Source organism: Topomyia yanbarensis, chromosome 2, assembly GCF_030247195.1.
Source record: "Topomyia yanbarensis strain Yona2022 chromosome 2, ASM3024719v1, whole genome shotgun sequence".
In the NCBI taxonomy this organism is placed as follows: Eukaryota; Metazoa; Arthropoda; class Insecta; order Diptera; family Culicidae; genus Topomyia; species Topomyia yanbarensis.
In genome coordinates, this window is record NC_080671.1 from 385,502,135 (window position 1) to 385,522,025 (window position 19,891).

Here is a 19,891-nt window from a genome sequence, read left to right on the forward strand (position 1 = left end):
GTTTTGTATTTTTTGTGTTTCGAATTCATCTCGTCAGTAACTAGCACCATCTGGGTGTCTAGTTAGACGATGTATCTGAACTAGTACCCAAATTAGCACTAGTTAGACACAAAAAATTCCAAACAGTTCACACGACATATGTGAACGCCTAAAGCCACATGTCCCGAGTGATGTCCCGGGAAGCAAATATAGCTCTGGTTTGCTGACGAGAAAGCGAAGACGAACTCTTGTCTTTTGGTTCAAGAAACCAAACGCCTGGTATTATGCAATAAAAATTGGACTGGACCGTTTTGCGCGTTAAGGGCACAAGACCTAATTTTAATTAAGTTTTGTATTTTTTGTGTTTCGAATTCATCTCGTCAGTAACTAGCACCATCTGGGTGTCTAGTTAGACGATGTATCTGAACTAGTACCCAAATTAGCACTAGTTAGACACAAAAAAATTAAAGGGTTGTGTACAGGACACGACCGCGGTGACATTAAAAATATAGCTTTTTTATCTATCACACATATCGACACACGTTCTTGTTCACTCGCCTGTTTTCATATGTTACAATTTGCTATATACCCTCCCCATCAAAACATAATTTATTGAAGGTCTTTTAACGGTAATCTATTAATTAATCAAGTATCTCACTAGGTGATTGGCATTATTTGGCTGATCCATCTAGTAAAAATAGGCTGGTCTGTCCAGAAAATATATTCAAAAGAAAAGTTCCATATTGAGAGCTGTGATGAGGAAACCCACGCCCGCCAACGGAAATATACAGATTCTCCATAAAATATAAAATTTCATTTTCCATTTAAATTTTCAATAATGTACTAATGAACTTAAGTAAACAATCTTAAGTGTAAGTATTTCTTGATCGATTAGTGGTGGAAAAATGAAATTATTTGATAAATGACATTGTTATACAACGTTCGCACTGCCAGTTAAAACGGATTTTTATGCAATCTTGGTGACATTTTTCTTGTTGCTAATTATTAAAACGTGTTATAACTCTGTAGTGTAAACATTGTATTATTAAACCAATTCTGCAGCGTTTTATGTTATATAGGTGTTTTATGTGGTAATAGGACTGACATAATTATATCTTCAGTACAGCGGTTTGTTTCATAATTTAAAACAGATTTATTTTAAAATTTAAATTAGTATACCCAACCGTATTTGTTGTATACCTTAAAACGCAATTAGAACTGTGTTTTTAATAGATAGGGTAGGACAGATATTCTGACTGGTTAAACTGGGAAAACAATTTTAAGTCCAGTAACGCTTAAGACATGGCTTGAATTTGAATCGAAAAAGAACACCCGCTTCAACTGCTGCTGGGACGGTAAGTTCTGTTTTAAAATTTTCCGTTGTGTGCAGTACGAAACAAAAGTGTTTGAAATTAGAAAACAAAAAGTTCTGCTGGGAATGTGATTGTTTCCGATGCAATTACACTCAGATTTTTCACGCAGGGGATACAGGCCGTGTAAATGAAAACCGCGTAAATTTAAAAAAAAACGCGTTAATGAAAACCGCGTAAATTTCAAAATCCGCGTAAAAAACCTGAGTGTACTCTCCTATATAAAATATTACGCTGCTGAACAGTGCAATAACTACAGAAGCACGTTGTCAGATGCCTTACTGATAAAAAACATATAACCGAAATATGAAACATGAAAACCAATTGGCTCTTTACCCTACGCAGCTACAAAGCGCCGTAAACATGGATTAACAAGTTACAACGCACGCATAAAAATAAATATATTTTTTTCAAACGCAACACTCTTAAGCAGCACACACCGTATTGAATTAAATCCGAACCACCCCGCCCACCCACTTTGCAAATCATTCTGTGACACCGTGCTGGTACCCGAAAAATCCGCACACGGCCACCGCTGCCGAAAATGCATAGCGTCTACCGCTTATTGTAGTGCCCAGACGCTGCAGCCATGATCTTACCCGTTCGACATAAGAACAAAAACTGATTCAAACGGGTACGCGTCACCTCTATTTATAAACTAACCGTATATGGTTTAGTCACTTAGGTGCGAGTGTGTGCAAATGCCAACGTTACCGAAAATCGATAGCGCTTATTGCATCGCCCGGAGACGACGTTGCTCGTGTGGGATAAGAGCAACAACTGATTTAAACGGACATGCGTTGCTTCTATTTATGACTTTTCGTGTTTCATTGAGCAACTAAGCTGCCCTCTTTTGACGGCTGTGTCTGAGAAATCTGCCTCACGAATGGTATTTTTCCCGTTTTTTGTGAACTTTTTAATTTTACCAATTTCCAAAAGTCTACTTTTATTGGGGAGATATTAAATTATTACCAATATTTAAGTTAGGTGTTTCTGAATCGGTTGGTGTATGAATGATTAAAATCCATCTAGTAATATCGGAGTTATAAGCGTGCAAACCTTACATAGTTTCGTTACATGGGAGATAGTTTAGATTTTAGAATGACACCTAGCCCCAGATAGTGGAGTAAGACATTTTTAATGTCAAAAATTCCAAACAGTTCACACGACATATGTGAACGCCTAAAGCCACATGTCCCGAGTGATGTCCCGGGAAGCAAATATAGCTCTGGTTTGCTGACGAGAAAGCGAAGACGAACTCTTGTCTTTTGGTTCAAGAAACCAAACGCCTGGTATTATGCAATAAAAATTGGACTGGACCGTTTTGCGCGTTAAGGGCACAAGACCTAATTTTAATTAAGTTTTGTATTTTTTGTGTTTCGAATTCATCTCGTCAGTAACTAGCACCATCTGGGTGTCTAGTTAGACGATGTATCTGAACTAGTACCCAAATTAGCACTAGTTAGACACAAAAAATTCCAAACAGTTCACACGACATATGTGAACGCCTAAAGCCACATGTCCCGAGTGATGTCCCGGGAAGCAAATATAGCTCTGGTTTGCTGACGAGAAAGCGAAGACGAACTCTTGTCTTTTGGTTCAAGAAACCAAACGCCTGGTATTATGCAATAAAAATTGGACTGGACCGTTTTGCGCGTTAAGGGCACAAGACCTAATTTTAATTAAGTTTTGTATTTTTTGTGTTTCGAAATAAAATTTTTATACTTTTGAATCTTTAAATTTGCATTCTTAAAATTTTCAAATTTCAAATATTTAAGGGGTTACATACCTTTTTTATTTTTCAAAAAATCGATTTTTTATTACTTTATCTGAAAGTGCAACTCCTTGACAATATTTTTTCAATTTTTTTATAGAGATACGAGAAATAAATCGAAAATTACAGCGTTTTGAAGCGCGCTTCGTCTACCAAGAGTAGTGGTAACTTGAAATTTTAAACTCGATTTTCTCGAAATGTCGTTTTTCCAAAAGTAGTTTTTCCGTGATCACGATTGCCACTCAACCAATTTTCTTGCTATGCTATGGTTTTTACCAAATTTTCCTCCTTAGGGTGAAATATAGCATAGTGCTTTCGCATAGGCCTGCTATAAGCCAAGACAAGTTTCGGCTTCACTGTGTCTCATCGGCATAAACAGAACTTCTGCTCGAACGGGACATCACGTTTGATCAGTCGTTCGATTGAAACACAAGGTGTGTTTGAGTTTTAAGGGAGCCGGCGCTAATCTATTCCAACAATAAGTTAGTGTCGGTTTCTGATGAGGCGAAGCCGAAACGCAACTAAGAACGATTTTCTTGAATTTTTCTGCTATTTTTCAAGAAAAATTCCGCCGTTTTATGAGTATAAATCCACCTTAATTGAAATATTATCCCGAAAACTCAACGTAGGGATTAGGTATTTTTAACATAGAATGTGTATGCAAAGTTTGAAATGAATCGGTCAAGTAGTTTTTGAATGGCAATTAACACCGCAAATCGTGTTTTTCCAGAGACGTTCCACAAAAAGCTTTGTCACCGAGTCGCTTGTAAATATTTTTGCATGAAAAAATTACAGGATGCTATTGAAATGATGTAGTATAATGTACAAAAGTTTTGATCGATTCGCTTCACCCATCTGTATAAAAAAAAATTGGCAAAAAAACTGATTTTTTAGCGCTGAAGCCCTTACCTTATTTTTTCCATTTTTTTTGGGCCAGCACATATATAGTCCCCAAAAGGGAATTCAGTTTTCCCATAAATAATGCATTGAATGAAGAACTTAAATATTTTGTTCACAAAGCATAGTATTAGATAGATTACCGGCCTATTTTAAAAAGCATTTTTTTCGTTTTACTTCTATTTTGATTTGACTTGAGACGTTTCTCGCAAAGATGTTGTCCCATGCTAATTTGATCGATATAATATCCGAAGATGTTGATTTGAGTGTTTCTTTGAGGCCTACCACTGTCCCATGTCGTCGCTGTTGTGCTATCTTATGACAAACGCCATTTTGGGGCAAACTGAGTTAGATATGCCACATTACTTATCTGAAAAATCTCTACAAAGTGGCATTTTCAGAATTTTGAAATTCTACTTGGTTACTAAGATATAGCGAAAAACATGATGAGAAATTATTAGTTGTTTGGTTCAAATCACTATATCTTCAGATTTGCTCAAGTTTTATTGAAGTTTTAGATGTTTTTATACGTAAAAATGTCTGAGGAACACAATGGAAACACAAATTTTCAAGAAAAAATACGCGAGTTGCGAGAAAAACACAGTTTAAGTTTTAAACTGGAAATATATCATATTTGGCAACACTGCAACCAAAAGTTATTATTTTTCTAGATTCCCTGATTCATAATATAACCGAATATTCTAAGCAACGAAATACCTTGTTCATCCAATGACGAAGATAATTGGACACTGATGACTTATGAGCATGTTAATAACAAAAAAATTAACTTTGAATGTCGGAGTATATGGAATGAATTATAATATTTCAAATGTTTATTAATTTCGCATAATAGTTTATTTTTCATGCTTCATAATACAAATAATTTATTGAAACTCTAGTCTATTTTACCCCGTATTATTCCAAGGATCCTATTAGATCCCGCTATGATTTATATATGTATCAATAGGGTATTTCTTGCTAAACATCAAAAAAATAAATTTAGCTGCTACTACCTGCTACTCTACAAACCATAGCCCCTTAAAGTTAGCCCAAAAAAAAACAAAAAAAAACAGACATGCACCCTAAAACAAAGAGATAGCGAGTTGGTCTATTCCACAAAAGGTGTGTTTTGAATGCATCTACAACTTTTTAGAACATCGAGAAACTGTAAAAAATCAAATAAAAAAGTTACAATGAAAAAACACTTTTTAAGGGGGTATACCGACATGTATTTCAATTTCACCCAATAACTTTTTTCGCTTAACAGATAGCCATTTCACTACTTCAACAAAGTTTCATAAAATCATTTCGTCTACAAACTTTCCATACATGACTATCAATTTTGGCAACAACTTACAAAGTTATTTTTTATCTACGTATATACCCCCTTAAATAAAAAAAATTCTAACATTATATTAAACTGCTTAAAAAATGAAGAAACCTTTCCGAAGACATCAAAGTGCCATAACCAGTAGTTTCGTCGCAAATATCAATGTCCGGCTTTTTTGATTCCGTCCCACTGTGCGATATGTGCAAAAAAATTGAAAATGTTTCGTGAGATGGCTAAATTATATGTGTTTAAAATTGGACTTTTCGTTACATACCATTTTTGTGGAATTTGCAAAGTGCACTCCCATATCGAAAACAAAGACGTAGTCCTACGTCAAAATTTTACTATGCGACGATGTATAACAAACTGAATCACTCAATGCGTTTGAACATATTTATAGCTAAAAACTTCCAAGAACCAAGAATCAGCTAGTTTCTGAGTGGCTCTCCAAAGCCCTAGAGCGCATGACGACGATTATGATGCTGCTGATGCTGATTGAACAACGCACGATCTTTGGTGTCGCGCGTAAAAAAGATTTTTTACTTGTAACGTGTGCAAAGCTCATCCTTTTAGAAATCTATGTTTTAAAATCGTCCAATGCTGGTCTTTCGCTGGACCAACGTTAATCGACGTGCAGCAAATTTTTATGCTTCTCAGTGGAATCTAGCGTGTTGTTTCTCTTAGGGCCGATTTCTTCACCTTCGCTTTACGCTTAAACCAGGTTTAAATGGACTGGTGAAACTGGTTTAAACGTTAAGCTATAGGGTGAACAAATCGGCCCTTAGAGGATTCCCATAGTTTTGTTGTTATATACAAATCAGTAGTGCGTAATCATAAATTCAGTTGTTATTTCTGTCTGTATTTACCGAAACCAGCATTAAGATAACTGAAGTTTCACGCAGAGAATTTAGTTTTATGGGTCATGATTATTAGACCAAACATAAGTATCCCATCAATCGAACGCAATACTTTAAAATAAAATAACTTTAATTTAAAACTTGGGTTATATATTATTTTTCTTACATGTCTTACTAACACTTTATAGAATATAAAGTGATCGATATTCGTTTGATCAGAAAAATGTTCCATGAGTCAAACATTGATGCATGTACCTTAGATACTGTTTTTCAACATATAACAAATATTTGAATGACCCAACAACACGAGACCTACAGTACAACATCACACGCACAACGCGGTGTGTTGCCGATCCGTATCTGAGCCGTACTACGAAATCGTCTGGAGGAACCCCTGCCGGCTCGAGGCAGACCGCCTGGCGTCCCAATACATGATGCATCCGTCCGAATCTGTAAACCCTGTCGTTGATTCCCGATGCCGGAAACTGGAAGTTTGTATCTCCCCCTCCTCCCTGTCAGCCTTGCCCATCCTCTCTCCCATGTCTCTGATAAACAAATGTAGGACTGCACCCCCCTTCTTTCCTTTGAATATCTTCCCAAAACTTATGTTGCCCCCTATCTTTTATTTTAGTTGATCAATATTTAATCTCGTTAAGAAATGCCCAACAGTACCACAGCTTAAAAATATCCATAATTAATCCTCTCTAATCTTAATAAAATTGAACCACTCCCTCTAGTTATTTCTAGTTAATAAGCTTGTAAAATGTTCCGCTTAGTTAATAATTAATTGCTCCAACTACCTCCCTTCTAAATATCATATGCATTACTATCAAAGAACACACGAAACGACCCGTCCCCCTAATCTTACGAATATTATATTATCCCCTCTTGTATATGCATAAGTTAGCTGTAAAATTTATTTTTTTTTTAGTTTTATTATATAAAAACAAAATAATATTGAAATGTGTAACCCCTAGTTTTAAGAAATTCAAAATGTAAAACGATGAAAAAATGGCACCTTTAAGCTAACGCAAACGTGCCTTATCAAAAAACGAAATGAATTAAAAAAATAAAAATATAACAAATATATTACATAAAGAAAAAAAACCATTAGTTTTGATTCGATTATCCGAAGCGAAATTTTTCTGCACCCTACGGATAATCGAATCTGGCCTGTATTTGAATCAGAGTATCAATATCAGTTTAGAAGGAATTTTATATAAGCTTTCAAGAATATCACAAAGCTTTGGCATCAGTTTCATTGATTGACCACATTGTCATTAGTTCAATATTATGAAAAATACTATGGTATCAGCATCGGAAGCGGAATATCCAAGATCGGTCCAATCATGTACAAAACTGATATGCGCATTCTTATTTTTGTTTTGGTTGTGTTTATTATTAATATTCTAGTCTAGTCTAGTCTAGTCTAGTCTAGTCTAGTCTAGTCTAGTCTAGTCTAGTCTACACATACACAGCCAATACATGTAGGGATCCTGGAAAATTGCAGACGTTCGTCCACAATTTTTCTTGTCATTATTAATGTTTGTGGCACATATTGAATATGATGCAAGCATTAAAGCGGCCAGGCCAACTGTGCAGCGTACAAAATAAAGATGATTCAAAATTATACGGCAATCGAATTATTCATTCAATGAATAATTTAATGAACGGATTATTTTGAACCTTGAATAAGGAAGAAAAGCGGACAACCGTACACAACCGTTTCAATTTGATGGGGGTTTGATAAATCGTTGGGAGTTGGGTTAATGTCACTCCTTTGGTCCTAGGTTCCTGGGGTGGGACAGAAGTATTTAGCCCTGCTCTGGCCAATGAGCCAGGGTTATAGCGCCCTTACTCGCTCTCTGAAACAATAGAGAAAATTGGCGAAATCGATTAATTAGTAGTAATATAAACAAAAACGTATAAAAAATACAAACAGGACTTCTATGTCCTAATAGGTAGTACAGGATCATGAAAACAGAAACCTTCCGCGTTCGTTGAGCGTTGACAGAAAACACAAATAACTGTACCGTATATTTCACAATAGGCCAAACCGATACTAAAAATCGACTGAGAAGTCATTGCTATTTCTATCCGGCTCAAAACAACAATAGTGATTCCTCAAACAAACATACAAACACGAAAGACAAAAACGATAGGAAACCATAATCAGTAACATTAGGACAATCCATTGAAAATCACCATCGCACACAGGTCTGCTTGAATGAATCACCATATTGTCCAAATTTGCATGCAGGGTCCGTATAGAGATTAATGGTCAATTGTATCACCGGCCAGTGACAAGTTGCTACTTGCCGATAGCATTTCAAAGGGACAGTTCTCAGTGTGATAATAAGCGTAAAAGCTAGATAAGTATAAGAAACATTATAGAAAACTGACAATACTGCAGTTTGTAATACAGGTTGAATATTTCCGATTTATATTAGAAGACATTTTAATAAATCTTGATAAAATTCTACACTAATGAAACAGAAAAAGAATAGTATATTATTATCACCTGTTAGAGGGAACATGAGTAAGAAAATGCTTAATGGGTTTATAACAGCTCGATTCTTTTCAACGTGTGATCCTGAGCCCCGAACTGAATTTTCAGACCCTTTTGTATACCGAAATAAACTGATTACGCAGCTTATTTCTTGATACATTTTTTGTTTCGGGACTAACAAAAATATTAAATAGTTTTAATATGCGGTTTTGGTTTTAAATGGTACGCATCCATTACGAAAAAATATTGATTTGTTTCAGTGTATGTAGAAACTAAAAATAATCTGAAATTTAGAGGCGTAACCCCGATATCTGTCAGAACTTATCGACGTCATCTACTTTGTACATCCAGAAATTGGCTAAATTTATAGGAAAAAATCAAAATCAGGCCGTATTCATTTTAGCATTGAGCTAAGCATAACTTGGCTTAGCTTAGGTAAACAGTCCATAGTTACACATCGTGGTTTACCGAATAGTTCGAATGACAAGGAATCAAATCTCAAACTCCAGAACTAACGGCTCGAGATTTCATCGATTCATAACTACTACCAACTGAATCAACGAAAGAAAATTACAGAAAGAACTTATCTTATTAGTGATCTATGATGTACTCCGATTTAAATATTTTCAGTAGATCCGTTACTATATTGCTTCCTCTGTTTTTTTTGCTCACTATTACACAACAAGCGAAAATATTCAAACTATTTCTACCAATTTATCAGAAATATAATAAACCAAAATGTATTGGAATTCCTTGCGACCATTTAACTTTACAAAAACGGTGACAGCCATAACTTTTTCACTTCCTTTGTCGATGGTTGCTACGATCGGACTCCGGTTGTGTTTATTATTAGTATTCTGTCAATAAACTGGTGATTTATGATGACGATTCAACATACATCTATGCATGCCAAACATGACCTCATCGGCAACAATTCTCGCTGGCCAACCTGGTCAAATACAGTCATATTTACCAGAAACTGAAAATTATAGCTCTAACTGGGTACAAGTTCATATAGATTTGACTGAAAAAATGTCTTCAAATTGAGTTCAAAATCGGGGTCAATATGAGCCGCTAACACCTTATTCGTAACTTTTTTTGTACTGCCTTTCAGGAATGTCCGAAAATTTTAAACTCGATTGAAATTCAAGAACTTACAAACTTCTAGGTGCAAAACTTAAAAAGTTATCGCATTTTGAAAGTTCATTTTGGGTCATATTGACCCCAACGCCCAAAGAAGGTTAAAAAGAATATGAAATTCAATTTCTTCCACAGAAGTAACAAAATTCAAATAAATCGGAGTTTTTCATATGTTCATTTAGTATCTTCTTTGGCACAATTTAACGTTTCTTAAATTATTATTGCAGTACCTATAATGACAATAGAATAAGATCAACGTAAACCCCCTCCAGTGCAAAATAGTCCCGCATATCAGCCAACCTGACAGTGGCAGCAATCTGGCCGACATTGTTGTAACCCTTGAATTTATGGTCACAGCTATTAATCGTTGAATATTCATTTCCCAGAGCGCCCTACCAGCCCACTGACTGATCGAAATCACCTCCCACCGCGCCACCCGCCCCTCCTACCATCATCCGCCCGCATTAACGGAACACGGAACTCTCTGGCTTTTGGCCTGTGTGTGATGTTTGCTGGCCGTGCTGCGTGGGTAAACCTCGGCTCGTCTTCAGAGCTCCGTAAGCGCAAATAATTTCGCGTGAAAGCGAAGAGAGTTTAGCAGTTGCCAGTGGAATGCTATTTCCCATCTATTTGCTTCTTCTCGCCGTTGATTCCATATTCACTACGTACGTGGCTAGTTGAAGATGTACTATTCCGTTATGCCAATGATTGCATTTGAAAGTGAAAAATGTTCTCGATTGTATATATCATGAGCTCGAGTCACTCAAAAGATCACACAAACCATCGAATTTTCCCACAAAACCTCTACCAACCCAATCATTGAATAATTACTTCAATATTTATGTGAGCCCATAATCACCCTCGACGAGAAAAAGCTGCCAAAGCATCAATCCTGAAGCGTAAGTAATCCGCTCTCCGCCTCTTCCACTCCTGTACCAACCTCCTCATCCAATTTTCGAAAAAAAACACGTAAGAATGGGTGAAAAAATCTCCCAAACGCCGGATAACCATTCATCCCACAAAAGAGGAGCGCCGACACCGAGTAGCTCTATGCGAAGCGAAAACGCATAAAACCATTGCCATAAGCACACATAAGAGAGTGAGAGATAAGAAATTGGTTACATGTGTATCACCCTCGTTTGCCTGTTGGCATGTTTCTTATGCTGGTCCTCCGAAAGTCTGCCCGGCTGCGGTTGTATGAGTGCTGAGTGTAGGTATATGTTTTCCAACTGCCGATAGATTTTACACGATGAGGTTTTTCGCTTGCTGTGTGAGCCCCGAATCCCGTAGTACCTATAGGAGGTACCGAACGGCTATAGCATCGAGCCTGCCTGCTCGATGCCAGTCCTGCCGAATGCATAACAAACAAACAACAACACCGACTGCTGCTGCTGCTGCTGCTGCTGGTGGTTCAGGGGGGGTTGGCTATAGAGATGGGCGAAACAGTTCACTTCGAAGAACCATTCCCGACTGAACAGTTCTGTAAAAAGAACTAGTTCAGATGAACCGTTCTTCCGTTCAGCTGATAATTTACTTGTATCTAGCGAATGTCTCTCAAAACATTCGATTCTTGGAGAGGAACCAAACAGATGCTGCCCAAACTATTATACCCCTGTATGCTTAACAAGTTCATCAAGGGTAGCGATTTCTTCATGATGTATAACTAGAGAAATAGAGAATGTGATGAGTCGTTCTTCGCCGGTTCCATTCTGGGAGAGCACAGAGAGCGGTTTGTGGGACGGCAAGTCGGTTCATTTTCATTCGTTCGCCTAAAAATCGGTCCGAGAAATTCGCCAAACGGCTTTAGGTGAGGTTCAGTTCATTCGCTTTGAAGAGAATTGAGAACTACCGTTCTTTTAAAAAGAACTTCCGTTCGCTCATTCTCTTCGAAGAACCAGTTCACTTGAACCGTTCGCGAACGAATGGCCCATCTCTAGTTGGCTAGTCGGCTTGCACGCTATACCTATACCGATACCTTCAAGAGCTATATTATGTAGGTTTACGAAGCCGAAGCAAATCTGGGATGAAGCATAAAATAATGACACCCGCTTCGCTGCCGGGCAGGAGGAAGTGGAAGTAAGTAGGTATACTCGGTAAAAGGCATTGTTGGGCTTTCTTTCACAAATTCTCTATCTGATGTCCGGAATGCAGTGGATTCGGTTCTAGGGAATTACTGGGATGCTTGTAAATATAAGAATGATTTTGGTGCTCTATTTTGTATATATTCTACTCTTTTTAAATGCAACGCTGAATTAGCATTCGCTTTGTAAGACCCCTTCAGTTTTAATGATGGAGTTAAATTAACTCAGTTTAATCAGAGGGTTCATTGATTGGTTGACTGTAGAGTTGGTTTTAAGCAAATGCCCAAAGGCGCTATATTTTATTTTATAAATAGACAATTGTTTAAAAACTGAGACAACTCGTCAATTTAGCATGGTTGTCCAGTATGTTACATTCGACAATTCCGAACCAAAAATCCACCATATATAATATAGTGGTAGGGTGGGAGAACTGGAAAGGGCTGTTTTACCATGTAATAAATCAACTATGACCACACGTGCGCCTTGGAAAACCAAACGTTGTTGAAGAATACACGCCACACTTTGGAAAGGGGTTCCTCAATGCAGTGCAGAACATATTGAGTTAAGGGAAACGCATATTGTTCAGAGCTAAATTTTTGTTTACGCCGATAATGTTTAAAACTAACAATAAAGAAGTTTAACTTGAATGACATCGATAAATATTCGAGTCTCATTGTTTCTTGTTGCGCACTCTATACTGTACTTAATCTGCTATTTTGGAATACAAAAATGTTTACACCAAAATAGTAAATTTGTTAAAGTCCCAGAATCTGTTATTTTGACTAATTTTATTTTGACAAGCACTTATTTTAAAATAAAATTAAAATTCTAATGCCTTGTGCATAGTGATAGCTTGTCTGTCGAAAATTTTGAATTGCAGCAATTTTAAACTTCTTCAAACAATAATTCTCGTTAAGAGAAGAATAATTTAAACATGTTTTTGTTTTAATGTGATATATTTTCTGATTTTTCAATTGGATTTTTTAACTTATAGTTTTTGAAGCGCATAAATTAAACATTTTTCAATCGCTGATAACTTATAAACTATAGAATGTACAGAAAAAAACATTTAAATTGAGAAAAATTGAAATTTTATAATTGATACCTTAAAGATTTATTCAGTACTTCAGGTGAAAGAAATAATTTTATAACCTTTATTTTGTCTTTATTCCATTAATTTTACTGCGTCATATTTTAATATTTCACTTTTTTCTATTTGCGTATTTGCTCCATTTCCAATTGTACTCTTTTATATTTTGTCTATTTTGCCACATATATTTTATTTTTGCATGCAGTTTGCTTACTTTTATAGTTCATCCCATTTTGTATCCCATTATTTCACACTGTCCCAATTTTTCGCTTTGTTGATTAATTTCTGTTTTTTTTTTTCATTTCCGTCGTTTTGTTTGTTTATTTATATTTCACTTTACTATTTTTTAGCGTCGAAATGCGAGCTAGTGGGTTTTCTCCATGTAAATTGTGAAAAATCTCATGCAAACTTCAGACACTTTGGTCCGATAGCTAGACATATCCGATTTGCTTCAAATATGGTGCAAGTACTCCTGGCGGGACTAGGAATCGACTCAGGGGTGGACCGATAACGGTCATTTTTTTTCCTGTCACTCTAATGTGCATAGTGTAATAAGAATGTAATAGGCATTTACACAATTATACTGAATTAGCTAATACCCATCGCGCGTTGCTGCGACTTTCAACGAAATAGGAGAAAAACACAATTTGCTCCGAAGCGCCATCTGATGGGCAGATAATCCCCAGCCAATAGCACACAAACACGCTCCAGAACAAATGCCTACTGTGTATAAATTTTTCCGACAATCGGTTAAGCCGTTTGGGAGTCCATAAATCATATACATACAAACATTGACTTTTATATATATAGATAGATAGATAGATATAATATATATATATATATATATATATATATATATATATATATATATATATATATATATATATATATATATATATATATATATATATATATATATATATATATATATATATATATATATATATATATATATATATATATATATATATATATATATATATATATATATATATATATATATATATATATATATATATGTATATATATATATATATATATATATATATATATATATATATATATATATATATATATATATATATATATATATATATATATATATATATATATATATATAAAATATTGAATATAACCAGTTATTGGATAAATGAGAAAGGCACAATTACATAATTAGGTGGATTAAAACAGGTTTTTGTTGTGCTTCAACTTGTTCGCTTTTCCATTACTCATGTATACCAAAAATAATATCGGTCACCTTATACGCTTCCACTTAATCTCTTTCTATCCCACCCAGATAATTAGGTGAACATTTTAGCACATATAAATTTACAAACGCGGTGTCAAGCAGTGACCCCGCGATTATGGATCGGTCACGCCCGGAACTCTCCACTCTCGGTCCTAGCAGCCTTGACTCATGCCTGCAGTGGGACCAATAAAAATGACGCACATATCCACTACACAATACGTTCCATGGCGACATGACAGGGACTCTAGTGATATGGAGAAACTTACTCGCTTCTAACATCTGAGCCATGCATTAAAATGAAGTATCCGCGCGCGATCATGCAAGAACACACGCGAATTTGCGAATACCCACATGGTTACATACACGCTAGCACACGCGACAACCACGTTAACATACAAACGGTCGCTTCCTTCACGATCATCCACGTACAACCGATACAACCGCGATCTCGCAAACAGTATAGCATCGCGGAATCTAACTGAATATTTTATCGCTTATAAATTAACAAACGCGCTCTTGAGAGTGAACCTACAAACGCTCGTGTTCGCGCGATCATGAGTCGGTTACGTCCGGAATTCTCTGCTCTCGCCCTCAGCGGCCTAGGTCGATGCCTTCAATTGAACCAATCAGACATTTCCCGTCTCGGCTGCAAACATAGTGAGTGATTCTGACGGCCCTTACGAGAACCCAGCTCTACAGCTTCATTAGGACAACTCTCGAAAAAATGCAAAGGATCCAGTTTTTCCCAGTTTTTTGAATCTCTGCCTGTGTGCTATTTCAATCAGACTCACAATTAAAACCTGAAAAATACTTATACGTAATCCTGGGAACGACTATATCAGAATTCCATATGAAATTCCGCCAGTATCCTTAGAAGTATACCATCAGGATTTTAAAGGATTTTAAATTGTAAGAAGATGTTTGTCCACTACTCGGGTCCTGATTGCCCGGCGGAACCTTCTAATCAGGGCGGCCTAGGCGCTCCTACCGGAATTTCGGATTTTCGTATGTAAACAAACAAAAAAGAGGACAACAAATATACTAAATTTACCGAATTCTCCTACACTGTGCACTCTACGCTGCTTGTCGATCTGCAGCTGTTGACGGGAAAGCAGGCGGTTTCTTCCAACCGGTCGGTAACACAACGGCCGCGTTCTCCCTGATCGTTTCTGTTGGCTGCTAGGGAGCTAGGGAGATGAGCTTGGCTCCTTTGTTGGAACCTCCCTAGCGACGGTGACGAAATATCGTCGGATTCGCTTGCTCCCCGCAAGAAATCTCGGAAGACAGCGAAGTGTTCTTCCCAGGTGGAGCCGATGTCTCACCTGCTTCCCTCTTCTTGGCTGTTATCTGTAGAAAAGAGCAGGGCTCGTTCGGCTTTTCCTCTACAGCGAGAGGGGTGGGCGTTTAGGATCCTTTGCGGTTAGCTGGGGAAGCGAAAACTTCTTGGTGGTTAGCTTCCCCCCACCGGCGATCCAATACCTCAATCACTAGTAACTGAAACCACGGCACTTTTCGGTGGATTCACTTTCCGTTGTACACGCGCACTTCACAATTCGTTCAGGTGGCGGTAAACTGTCCTGATACTCGGTATTGACGTCTGATTGTCGCCGTGGTTCGTTACCTTCTGTCGCACGATGTCAACAAAGAAATCGAAACCGCACTGCCGCTGAAAGCTGTCACTCGGCAGCATAATCCATACACCTCTTTTTTGCAGCAATAAGAGAATCCGAGCCTATTTAACCTTATGTTATCTATTCACAACCATAAAACAAAAATTATCTAACCTATTAGCATGAACAAAACCCTTCACAAACGCGAAAATTAACAAAAATTTACAACTAAATGTGAATGGTACCGAACAGCGGTGAGCATAATATTATGTCAACAAATACACTCTACGGAGAGTGTACGCAAAAATAGGTATATTTCCACCCAGTGCTAAATTGTTACCCTGACGGATTACAAATTCAATACCAAATTGTAGAGTTACCAAACTGAGTTTATCGTTGACAGCAGTCCGATGATTCCGTTCGTTCTTCGTTTCGCTAAATACCGCCAACCGGGTTGTGCAAACGTCAGCAGTGCAATCAAACTCTGTCTTGTATCAAGACATGACACTGCTTTCGAATTTACGAATTTACGAATTTACGAATTTACGAATTTACGAATTTACGAATTTACGAATTTACGAATTTACGAATTTACGAATTTACGAATTTACGAATTTACGAATTTACGAATTTACGAATTTACGAATTTACGAATTTACGAATTTACGAATTTGCGAATTTACGAATTTACGAATTTACGAATTTACGAATTTACGAATTTACGAATTTACGAATTTACGAATTTACGAATTTACGAATTTACGAATTTACGAATTTACGAATTTACGAATTTACGAATTTACGAATTTACGAATTTACGAATTTACGAATTTACGAATTTACGAATTTACGAATTTACGAATTTACGAATTTACGAATTTACGAATTTACGAATTTACGAATTTACGAATTTACGAATTTACGAATTTACGAATTTACGAATTTACGAATTTACGAATTTACGAATTTACGAATTTACGAATTTACGAATTTACGAATTTACGAATTTACGAATTTACGAATTCACGAATTTACGAATTTACGAATTTACGAATTTACGAATTTACGAATTTACGAATTTACGAATTTACGAATTTACGAATTTACGAATTTACGAATTTACGAATTTACGAATTTACGAATTTACGAATTTACGAATTTACGAATTTACGAATTTACGAATTTACGAATTTACGAATTTACGAATTTACGAATTTACGAATTTACGAATTTACGAATTTACGAATTTACGAATTTACGAATTTACGAATTTACGAATTTACGAATTTACGAATTTACGAATTTACGAATTTACGAATTTACGAATTTACGAATTTACGAATTTACGAATTTACGAATTTACGAATTTACGAATTAACGAATTTACGAATTTACGAATTTACGAGTTTACGAATTTACGAATTTACGAATTTACGAATTTACGAATTTACGAATTTTCAAACCTGATTTTTAAATTTTCGAATTCTTGCATTTTCAAATTTCCAAATTGCTGGATTTTGAGTTTTCAAATTGTCGTGTTTTAAATATTTCGATGTTTCGAAACTATGAATTTTTAAATCTTGAAATTTTCGAATTATCGAGTTTCCGAATATTCAAATTTTTGAATTTTTACATTACAAATTTAAGAAATTTTGTGTTCCAAAAATTTCAAATTTTCAAATCTTTGGATGTTTGAGTTTTCGAGTTTTGAATTTTGGAATTCTTGGATTTTCAAATTTTCAAATTTCAATATTTTCAAATTCTTGCATTTTGGATTTTTTGAACTTTTGAGTTCTTAAACTTTAAAATTCATGATTTTTTGAATTTTTGAATGCTTGAATCTTTGAGTCTTTGAATCATTATTTTTTAAATTCTTGAATTGTTGAATGCTTGAATTCTCGAATTTTTGAATTCTTGAATTTTTGAAGTCTGGAATTCTTGAATTACTGAATTTTTGAATCACAAATTTTCAAATTTTTACGCTCTTGAATTTTTGAATCTTCATATTAGAACCTTAGAAATTTTCGAAAGCTCGTATTTTTGAATTTTTGAATTTTCAAATTTTTGAGTATTTGAATTTCTTGAAATTTTGAACTTTCGAATTATCGAACTGTCGAGTTTCCGAGCAATGGAATCGTAGCAATTTTGTGGTTCCAAATTGTTGAATGTCCGAATAATCGACGTTCCAAATTTCGAACTTCCAAATCATTGAGTTTTCGAATTGTTTAATGTAGATATTTTCGAAGTATCGAATATCAAGTTAAATTATTTTTGAATTTGCGAATTTTCGAATCTTGGAATTGTCGAATGTTCGGATTTAAATTGTTCGGTCTTCGAATTTACAGAATCAGTAATTTAAATATTTTCTAATTTGTGAAGTTTAAAATTATTGAATTTTAAATTTTCCAAATTCGTGAATTTTTGAATCTTCGAATTTTTAAATTTAGATCATGAAATTTCCAGATTTTTTTTAATTTTTGAAATTTTCTGATTTTTTAAACTATCGGATTTTCGAAATTTCAAATTTCCAAATTTTTCCGAATCATTGAATTCTTTAATCCGATCTTTTGAATTTTAAAATTTTTGAAATCTGGAGTTTTTAAATTTTTAGATTTTGGAATTTTTATTATTTGGGTTTTTCGAATTTTCAAATTTTTGGGGATTGGAATTTTTGAATTGTCGGTTTTTTAAATTTTGTAATGTTTGAATTCTAAAATTTTGGATTTTCTTATAATTTTCTGTTTTCGAATTCTCGAATTTTCGAAATTTTGAATTGTCAAATTCTTGAAATATTTCGATTTTGGAAATTTCGAATTCATTTGTTCTCAAATTTTCAAGTCCTCGAATTTTTGAATTATGGAATTATCAAGGTATAGAATTTTCGAATTGACGAAATCTCGAAAATTCCAAATTCTTTCAATAGGTTCAAATTTTTGAAATCTCGATTATTCAAATTTTTAAATCAATAATTTTTTTCAATATCCGTATTTTTGAATTTTCGGATTCAGGAACTTGCGCATTTTCCAATTTTCCAGTTTTTATGTTGCCATTTTTTGAATTTTAGAAAATTGAATTTTCCAGATATTGAATTTCGAAATTTTCGAATATTCATATATTCGAACATTCGAATTTTCGAATTTTTAAATTCTCGAATTTTTAAATCTAAATTTGAGTTTTCGAACTATCGAATTTTCGAATTTTTAGCATGTTTGGATTTTTGAAATATTTAATTTTCAAATTTTGATATTTTGGAATTCTTCAAATTTCGTGTCTCTGAATTATTTTTTTCGTTTCAGTTTTTGTTTTTATTTTCGTTTTCGGTTTCGAATCTTGATTTTCGAGATTCGATTTTCGATTTTTGATTTTCGATTTTTGATTTTCGATTTTCAATTTTCGATTTTCGAGTTTTCAAATTCTTAAATTTTGAAATTTTCGAATCTTTGCGTTTTCAAATTTTTGTTTCTTTAAATTTTTGAGTATTCGAATTTTCAGATTCTCGAATATTCGAATATCTTGAAATTTTGAATATTCAAATTTCCGTAATTTCGAATTTCCGTAATTTCGAATTTCCGTAATTTCGAATTGAAAATATAAGAATTTTCGTATTTCTCAAGTTTTCGAACGATCGAATATCAAATTATCATATTTTATAATTTTCGAACTTTCAAATTTCCGAATTTTTTGACGTCTCAAAATTTCTAGTTTTTTTGAGTATCTGATCTTTTGAATTCTCAAATTTTCAATTTCTTGGATTTAAAAAATAATGAAATTTTCCAAATTTCATTATTTTTTAAATTTTCTAATTTTTGGAATTTTTAAGTTCTTGAATTCTTGACTTTTTCAATTTTCGAATTTTTGGGTTTTCGAATTCCTGAATTTTTGTAATTTTCAAATTCTCGAAAAATCAAATTTCCGGATTTTTTTTAATTTTGAAATTTTTGATTTCAATAGTGGCTGTCCTTATATAGTTCTTATATTTTCAAATCCTCCAATTTCTGAATTTTT